The 10,475-nt window shown below is 34.3% G+C and overlaps 1 pseudogene; it reads right to left on the bottom strand.

Moving 5' to 3' along the window:
- Positions 1–3,954: 3,954 nt before the first annotated feature.
- Positions 3,955–9,401, bottom strand: LOC114283149 (increased DNA methylation 1-like; annotated as a pseudogene).
- Between the last annotated feature and the right edge of the window lie 1,074 nt (positions 9,402–10,475).

Here is a 10,475-nt window from a genome sequence, read left to right as displayed (position 1 = left end):
AATTATCACAAAAGTTTGGTGTGTGGAGTGGGTGTGTAGGAGGATATCATTGTTTCCTTTGTAGATACACTAAATTGTAGGACCAAGTCCTCGCCTTTTCACTACTTGGGGCTGCCACTGGGAGCTTACAGGAAAGCAACATGGAAACTAGTTCTGGACAAATTAAAGAGCAGGTTAGCTGGATGGAAGAGAAGGTTGCTATCATTTGCTGGTAGGCTCACTCTAATTAAACCTGTAACTTCCTCTTTACCTGTATACTATCTATCTCTCTTCAAGATGCCAGAAGGGGTAGCTACTGAATTTGAGAAGCTTCAAGCTAGATTCCTATGGGGCGGATCTGATTTGAAGAAAAAACTTCATATGCTGAAGTGGGAGGAAATTTCAAAAAAGTGTGGAACAAGGTGCGCTTGGCATTAGACAAGTCAGAGAGGTTAATGATAGCTTATTAATGAAGTGGTGGTGGAGATTTGCGGTTAATAAGGAAGCTTTGTGGAGGAGGGTAATCTGTAGCAATTACAACCTGGAGTTGGATAGTTGGGTTTCATCATTTAGATCTAGTAACAGGTATTCTTGTGTATGGAAAGACATCATATCTTTCGCAGATCGCAGAAGCAGTTTAATGGAATTCTTTTTGAACAACTTGATTATAAAGGTTGGTGATGGATCTAGAGTCAAGTTTTGGAAAGACAAATGGTATTTGAATGTGTGTTTGGAAAAAGAGTTCCCTGTTCTTTTTAGATTGGTAGTTGACAAAGAAGAATCATTCAGATCAATGTATGAGAAAAGAGATGGTTCATCCAATTGGATATTCAGTTTTCGAAGGAGGCTGTTTGACTAGGAGTATAAGGAGGTTTCCAGACTCACTAATTTGCTTTTGGCTGCTCCTAACATCAGTTTTGATCAAACTGATATGATATCTTAGGCTACCACAAACTCAGGTGTGTTTTCAGTACTGTCTATATACTAATTTTTTTAACACTCTTTTGGTCCATATCTGTTAACCAACAAGTTTGTATAGATTAAGTACCTCCCACCCAAAGTTCAATTTTTCTGTTGGCTTTCTTGGAAAAATGAAGTCAAAACCTCTGCCTTTCTCCATAGAATTGGGGTACTGCCTACTAGTGCCTCAACACTTTGGATATTTTGAGTGAATCATTTACTGTTGTACTGCCCATTTGCTTGGAGTGTATGGTCTTATATGTGGAGTTGGTGGGATTTATAAGGGGCCTTCCCAGGAACAATTGATAGCTTATTACTATGGTGGGATGGTGTTAGTCTAAACAAGAGGGAGAGAAAGATTTGGAGAGCTATTGCTCCTACTGTGTTGTGGTCTTTATGGAAACATAGAAATGATTGTGTGTTCAATAATTCTTCACCAAATCTACCTAAATTGTGTGAAGAGGTCAAGATTAGAATTGCTATTTGATTAAAACCAATCCTCAATGAGTATCACTTTATTGTTCAGGATTTTATTTCTAATCTTAGAGGCATCAGATATTGTTTGGGTGGAGTATGCATTGGTGGAGGTTGAGATGACCTTGAGTCTTTGGAGTGTGGCTCGGAGCTTGGTGATGTTTTCTGGTGTGTTCTTTTGTATATTGTTATGGTTTGGCCTCGATTTCTTTGGAGTGTCGTTTGCATTGGCGTGAGGTCTTATGGGTTTATAAGGAGGCTGCCCTGCTGCTGGGTGAGAAGATTGGGCTCAAGGACTAGGGTTTATGAACTGTAAGTGAGGTATATGTGTGAAAGTATACATTAAACCAGTAGGTGCAATATTGCATTAGGAATGGGAGTTGAGCTATCCATATGTCAGTTTGTATAATTAGCTGAATTCTTCATATGGGAGCAGTATTCACTGGAATCTGTGTAGATGGTTGAGGAGGGCAGCTACTGTGATGGTTCTTGTTGTTGGTGAGTTTGGCTACTGTTTTTGGGTGTTTTGCTTCTTGGCTAGTCTTGACGGCTGCTGCTGGATTGCTTTGCTTAGGTGAAGTTTTGTATCAGAAATGGCTCAAGTCTGGTGGCATAAAACAATTGCTTGGTTAGGTGTAGAGGGTCTCTAGTCTTTTACTCTACTGCTATCACTCTGCTGCTAATTCTCTACTTTTTGTTCTCTACTATTAAGATTTTTTTAAGTACTTCACTACTCTTTAGCTGCTGCTATTTTTGTTTGCTGTTGGTGTTGTGTGATGATGCTGCTGTTTTGTGGTAAAGGTATGTGCCTAAGGTCTACTAAAAGACTTGGTGAAAGGTTACTGATCTGGTCTGGTCTGGTCTATTGAGAGGATTGGTCTGGTCTATTTTTGGCCTAATATATGTTGCTGGTCTGTTTGATTGGTCTACTCTGTGCAGGAGGGATCGGTGCGGCTAGAGAGGAGTTGAAATGCTGATGCACTGGTTTTTGCTCAGTTAATAATGGTTTTGTTGTTTTGTTTTTTGTTCTTCTCATTCCTTTGGTTCCTTTTGATTGGTTTCTCACCAATCTTGGTTCAAGTGCTTGCAAATGATTGTGCTTCCTTAGCGGTACCAACCTAGTTGGGATTGTTAAGGTTAGCATTGATGCTCTTTGCACTACCATCATTGTTGATGTAAGCTTTTGCATGTGTTGTTTTCTTCATCAATAAAGTTTCATTTTGCTGATCAAAAAATAAAAATAAAAATAAATAAGAGTGGTGCTACATCCCCTAATATATCATCTCCATATTGACCTCTAATGAGATGGAAGAGAGAGAATAGAGAGAGATAGAGAGCAGAGGAATGAGGAGTGTGAGTCCCTCTTATACGGTCATCCCATGTCATTGTGGGTGGATTAGAAATGCTCAATTAGAGCTTTCAAATATTTTTCTTATAATAATAATAATAATGAGAAAATGAGAGAGAAAAACATGGCACACCATATCTACTTTCATTCTTATGCAATATTTTGTCAAACTTAATAATTTTGGGTTAAAAATCTACCAATTCTTTGAGAAATATTTTCTAAATGATTTACCGATTTTATATCATTCTACTAACAAATAGATTTAGTAAAAAGTCAATTGAAAATAATTTTAAGCATATAATTAAATTGTGTGATTATGTTATATTATTTTATACTTGTCGAATGACCAATTTAATACAAATCAATGATATTGTAGGCACTCAAAGAAAAAATAAAAAAATAAGAAAAAACCTCAATAGTTATCCTTATATTGAGATGGTCTTCTTAGAAAAAAAATATTTAAAAAATTACTAAGAATTTAAAATGAGTTGAGTTTTAATTTTTAGGTATATTTTTTAAAATTCGTTATACAAAGCATTTTCACATGAAAAATATTTAGAAAAATGACATTACTTAAATGTATGGTGAGGATAGAGAGAGGAAAAAAAAAAGTGATCAAAGACAGATATCAAACTATCGATTCAGGTGAATTAATGTGCTGTACAATAATCTTTTTAAAGACAAAACTATATTTTTATTCTTTTCTTTTTTTAGAAAATATATCATTCGCCTCAACAAATACAAATGATGAGAAACAAAGAATATTTTCTGAATAGAAATAAATTATATGATATTATGACGTATTATTGCATCTTAACACGACAATTGTTGATTGTAATGTTGTGATATGAAATGAATTAATCAATTTTCATTTGAGTTGCACTATGGAAGGTGGCCGCGAAGGTAGTGGGATTTGAGCTACAAGTAGAGAACCAGCTTAATGAGGTGACTATGCCGGATTCCTTGAACGGTGGTCGTGGTGACACTGGAGGAGATGACTGCAGGAACAGGGTACTATTTGAATCCAATTAGTTGGCCATCGTTGTACTTTATTGGTTGATTGGAGTTGTTGCAATAGATAATAAATTTGTTACGGTTTTCTCCTATATCTCATTCTTCTATGTTTAGATTTTGTAAGGTAATTTGTGGGGAAAAAATAAATAAATAAACAAAAGAAGTAAACAAAAATTTATTTAACAACCACTAACAAAAATCCTCAGAAGACCAGCCGATACAACAACTGACCTATGCACGACATTTTGGAATCCAATGATTAAAAAATAATAAGAATATAAAACTAATAACAACCATTAACAAAAATGAAAATGAAAATGTAAAGTAAATTAATAAAACATGCAGAAACAACTTTAATGTGAAGCAACTTACTTTACGATTAAAACGACACAGTACATTCCACCAAATTCTTGCCCAGATATATTTCTCCTGCATTAAGTACAACAAAGGCATTTTAAACAGGTTTGGTAGATTAACCAAAAACATAAAGATCAAAAAGAAGTCAGGGAAATTTAACTAGTGAAGCAAACAATCTACTTACATAGCGCCCTTTTTCTCCTTATTTTTCTGTTCTCAAATTTCATTAAATAAATCCAATCCTTTTCTCCTAATTGAACCTTATGGTCAATCTTTGAAAAGCACATAATGTGAGTTGAACAATTCTAGGACATAAAATAGAGGTTTGTTTGTGAGCAAAATTCATATTTTCCTCCTCTAAAATGCATTCTTTTTAATAATGTATACTTGATTAATGTAGTCACAAGTATTTGTTGACAACCTACAAAATAACTTCATTTCACACCAATTCATTAATAGAGGGAAATGATGAAATTTTCCTCACAAAGCACTTAAATTTCTTCCGCATGGCATAAGTTTTGGTAGATAGACCCTTCAGATGAAGAGCTACTTAAGCACAATATATAATGATAACTTACCCATAGACCATAACAGGTATAAGATCACAACCAGAAGTTGCAACAATAGGATCAAAACATTCCTGCCGAAGATGAGACATACAAATAGGTTTAACCCCCCAATAAAATTAAGTAATAAAAGAAAGTATAACATAACAAAAAGGAGTATCTTTATACAACTGCTGTTAGAAGGACTATATAGCAAAAGAAAAAATAGTCAAAATCAAAACCATTTTTGGACAAAGATACATTTAAGATATAGCATAAAAAATCAATATTAACCAAATGCCCCGAAGAGGTCCTAGCCCCCAGATCTGTTTCTTCTAGCACATCATATTACATTATGTTGCTAAAGAGAAGTAACCGAGAAGTAGCACTAGAGTAGATAAGAACAAAATTAGACAGGCTTTTACAAATTTTAAAAATGACATTTCGCTATTCTACATGGTATCAACAAAAACTTACTCAAAAAATTGCAGCAGCGCTAGACAGTACTGGCAAATGTTCTGGATAGCGACTTTTCCCACTTAAAATCCGTCATTGAACATCATTTGAAACTCCAACTATAAATCCGTTCTCAACATGTTTTCTATGTATTGCATGTGACACTGAAGCTGGAATCATCTCCGCACCAACTAAAACTAAATTTTGCAGTGCCACATGGATCCTATTGCAGTCATCACAACAAAACCACTTATCCCTGGGCCGTTCCTGCACCAAATGTGAAAAACTATGCTAAGTCACTGAATAAATACACGTCGAAAGCATTACAAAGATTCTGAAACTTACTTTTAAATCACCGAGACTACTGTCACATAAGCAGCCAACATGGTACTCCTTCTCACACTAAACAGCAATAAACAGTTAGATTTAGATAATTAAAAAAACACACATATGGTAAAATATACAAGGGAAAATGCAAGCCATACTTGGTCACAAAGCATAACTGTTCGTTCATCAAAATTTTCAACACTAAAATCGTAAGCCCTGCAAAGATAACAAAGAAAATCAGTCTTACTAACAACACAGAAGTGGACATGACTTAATGATAGGGCATAGATAGAGAGAATTGGGATAATTAATTTGCTGGAGGAAATAAATAAGCATATGGGTTAATGAAATAATAGTGAATAATTTTGTAAGTGACACAATTTGATGCTATGTATAGCATCAAATTTCTATATTGGTATAAATTTTTTGGACTTTTACTATTAAACTGCAAGTTAAAAGCAAAGGAGCTCCTGGCCTTCAAAACCTAAAATGGCCTTCTGAGTAACGCTGTGTTCAACCTTTGGGTTAAATAAAACCATTGGTTTCTAAATTTCTAATCATTACCATCGATTCTACATGGCCTTCTGAGTAAAGCCATGTTCAACCTTTGGGTTAAATGAAACTATTGGTTTCTAAATTTCTAATCATTACCATCGATTCTACTGTAGCCAGTTTCACTTTTACTATTATTCCTTCACTCTCGGAATAGCCAAAATGACAAAAATATTCAAGAATTAAAAGTTCTTGTCATAATTTGTGACTTTGAAACCAATAAGTTCAGTCCTTCTAGTAGTAATACACAGGTGAAGAAACTATAGAAAACAGAATAAATGCATACCAAATGACAAAATATAAATGGAGAAAAGATTTAAAAAATAAAAAATAAAAAAATACCTGGCCAGCACGAACCCAAACTTTTGGTGAGTTCAAAACCATAAATGAGACTCTAAATGAAGACATAACAATTAAAAAGAGTTGACATGAGATAAAAACCCATTCAGACAGCACTGACACAACAAACTGACCCTGATAAACATGGAACTATACTAATAATTAAATGTGTATATAATTAACAAATCAATGAACCTCAAGGAAAATATAAGATTGTGACTTTTGATCAACACTCTTGAAAGAGCCCATCATACACAAAACTGCTATTTGGATTCTCAGGATTAGAGCAATGTATAAAATCCATAGAAGAAGTAATTAATTTCTTCATTATTAACCAAAATTTTATTGAATGACTACACTTAACCAACCTGCAAACAATGCAACCACCTAATTCAATTTATGGGGCTTTAACAACTCGTGTCAACCGAATTATAATGTCTTCCCGTATTTGAGGACTCTCCAGCAAAGTTTCATCTAAAACCAAATTTATCTCTACAATATGGGCAGTGCCAGTCACCTTTAGGTGCACACTGTAAATTCAAATAAAGTGAAAGAAGCCACAAGAGAGAGTGGGAAAAGGGAAGAGCAAAAAAATAATTGATAAGTACTTATATAACAGAAGAAAAACAATGAAAATGTATATCTGGTTAAACATAAGTTAGATACACTTAAATATACAAGCTTATTTGAGTGTAGGGCTTGTCATTTAACGCTTTCAAATTGTAATGTAAAGGTTGTAAATTGGCCTTACCTTGCAATACTTCAATTCAGTACTAAAATAACCGATCAATAACGCAACCAAGAAGAAGAAAGTAATTTATAAATACTTCAAGACCGCTTTTAACAAATTGTGTTTCACTTTCACCACCATTATATGATTCCCTAAAAAGCACATTAGGCAAGCTTCGTATTACTTATAAGAGTTAAATTTTATGTTTATAGCTTTTCAAATTATTAGCTCAAAATAATCAAAACAAGTTGTAATTTTGTTTGGTACAGATTTTGATAATACGTGAAAAAAGTTGAGCTTGGCAGCTAAATAAGTTGTCACATAGTTTTTTTATTGTGCAAATAACCCAAATGCCCTCAAAAGTCTTTTTATACCAGTAAAAACAAAAGATATGAGGCTCTTCTGTCCATACAAATTTAATGGTTTTGAAATATATATATTTTTTAAAAAAAACTACAAATTGTAACTTAAGAAAATCTCACTTTTTTTTTTTGGTTAAATAAGCTGAAAAAATCAAGTTATAATTTAAAATTGCAACCAAACAACATTAGTCAACTTTTTTTAAGCAAATATGCTAAATAAACTGACTCATAAGTGTTACCAAATGGGGCCATTAGACAAAATGAAACCAAAAAAATACAAGCTTAAAAAGTTGACATGAATTGAGAAAATGTATCCCTTAATGAATGACAATGAACACACAACCAAACCATGGCATATCTACACTACAGTTTTTTTTTATTAACTGTTCTAGTATCTACATCGGTTATCTTATTCTACTTTTAGTGCGTAGTAGTCACTTCAATGGTGGAATGTAATTCTTAGAACACAAAATAAGAAATAAATTAAATGTCTGTTGTATAACTTAGAGATGATACCCACACAATATGAACATCAATCACAGCAAGAACAGAGATAAAGTACATTCAAGGGAAATACCCACCTACATGAAAAGCCTGAGGGCATCCATCACAAATAATCAGATCCCCTCCAGCTCCACATGCTGCACACATATCATCACTGCTTCCAATAGCCAGATTTTCTCCATTAGCCAATGACAGAGCTATATCATGAAGCATCAGTTCGCTAGAAGTATAGATGTTCCGGTAGCTGGAGTAAATAATGGAAAATATTAATTCAGCATAGCATACTCACAATCACCGAACCAATGATAAGTTTTTTTAAGGCTACTCACGGTTGGCGTCTAGCTGACCATCCAGCATGAGCCTCAAACTGGAAAGGACTAATCTGCTCACAAAGGAAAATAATCTCATAACTGAGACCTATAAATGTTAAGGGGAAGGGGGGCGAAAAGAAGGGGATCCTAGCACTTTATTCAATAAGTGTTGTGCCAACAATGTACCTCAGTGTGACAACAACTACAAACTATTCCATTTCCTTGTTTGTAGCCCCTAAGTATTCTCTGCAATAAAAAATAAAATGTATAAAATGAAGAAATTGAGATGAATATAAACACATCTGCAAAAGAAGAGAGTGCATCGAAAAAACCACCTGTCCTTTGGAATAGTAAGCCAATTCAACACCATCTAAAAGTCCATTAGGCATGAAAAGTAATCGATGCAGATCATTATCCTTGTAATCAATGTGCAAAACTTCAATAAGCATAAGACTTCAAGCCAATCCCGAAAAATCCCAAAATTAGAGGCAGACTTCTATAAAAGTACCAAGAAAACTGAGACACTTGACTAGGGAGAGGGAGAATAGGGAGAATAAGTTTTACCTTTTCTTGGTACGACTTTCCGCAGTTTTTTTTCTGTTTCACAACTGAACTAGAATGGTAGAAGGTTGGCCTGCACAAAAGATTGCAAAATCAGTGACAGAGAGCATGATGAATTTCATTTTAGTAATCAATTCAATGAAAAAGAATATTGACTACTTCAGAAATATGAATTAACTAATATAGATAAGAAAAAACGAATTGAAAGAGAGCGAACTTCTTAGCCACCCCCTTTTTTCTTCCCCTCTAGCGCCTCCTTCATGCAATTTTGCTATTTAAAATTGTAGTTCTGAACATAGGAAGACAAACTAGGGCAAAGGCTATCTTCTATCATTTGACCACTGTAGCCAAAAGCTTCAGTTTAGTGATGTTGTTGGCCGCTAAAATAATAACCTGATAATTCTTTGACCACACAAAGGATAAAAAATCAAAATCAAAATAAATAAATAAACTATAAGGAGCCTTCAAAAAACTATGCTTCATAAAATCCTAAACTGATAGAAACCTGCTACTTGGGGGATCTCTTAAGCGATTATGGCCACAAACCGTAATCTCTAACACGATTAAGATCACCACAACCATGCATTAGTAGAACGGCAACGTACTGTCAAAAAGAACATCGTACACTTTTATACTTGCAAAATATATGACATGTACATACAACATGAGTCTTCTAGCAATATATGATGACACACATGTACTCAAGTTTCACCTTCCTGTTATTATTTGCATAGCACCAAACAGCTTTATTTTGTACATAACACATCATATTGGATAATAAATTTGTAAGATCGAAATGAACTTTTACATATTAAACAAGTACTTTGAAAATCTTAAAAGAACTCTACCACCACAAAAGGCCTAACCTTAAATTCCCAAATATAGGGGACCAAACATTCAAAACCAAATATAAAATATATTAATGAGATAATTCCCAAAAGAAAATATTTCAATCCCAAAAGTTAATGTCTCATTATCATTGATTGGCAACAACCTATACTTCCCCCGACATGGGAGTCTACATTTCAACTTTACTCGCATTCTTTCCCCGTATGTACCGACCTTGGGCACCATCATAGCCTCCCACTCGGCCAATGTTATCCCCCTATGTACATTGAACAACCCTTGCGCTTCAGTGTCGTATGACACACCTTCCTCGCTGTAACGCCCTAAAAAAAATACATAAAACCCATCACTATAGACATGCATTGATACAAAAGAAACCAACCATTTCTATTCATCAGAGTAATTCTTACAACTGTATTACATGTTAACAACGAAAGCAAATGCCCTATGGGCTTACAGCTTTCCAAGTCAACACCTGGTTACACAAAAGAAGAGTGCTAACTCTATACAAAATAAACCCTTAGCTTGATATACATGTAATACAAACAAAATGAACAAAAAGAGTCTTCGACTCTCATCATCATCCAAGCTATGTCCTTGGAGGTAGCATACTACCTGTACCTGAAAATAATGTCCCATAAAGGGTGAGCCAACGCCCAGTAGAGATATGCTAAACACAGTATGGGCAATAACTAAGACATTAGCAATAACTAAGACATTAGCAATTGATAAATGTTCAATTTTCATAAATCAATTCATAACCCATTTCCATTTCATTACCACTATGTTCATGTTTCATTTCAGTTTCCA

Source organism: Camellia sinensis, chromosome 3, assembly GCF_055761805.1.
Source record: "Camellia sinensis isolate YWXY chromosome 3, ASM5576180v1, whole genome shotgun sequence".
NCBI lineage: Eukaryota > Viridiplantae > Streptophyta > Magnoliopsida > Ericales > Theaceae > Camellia > Camellia sinensis.
This window is presented reverse-complemented; position numbering and strand designations above follow the sequence as displayed.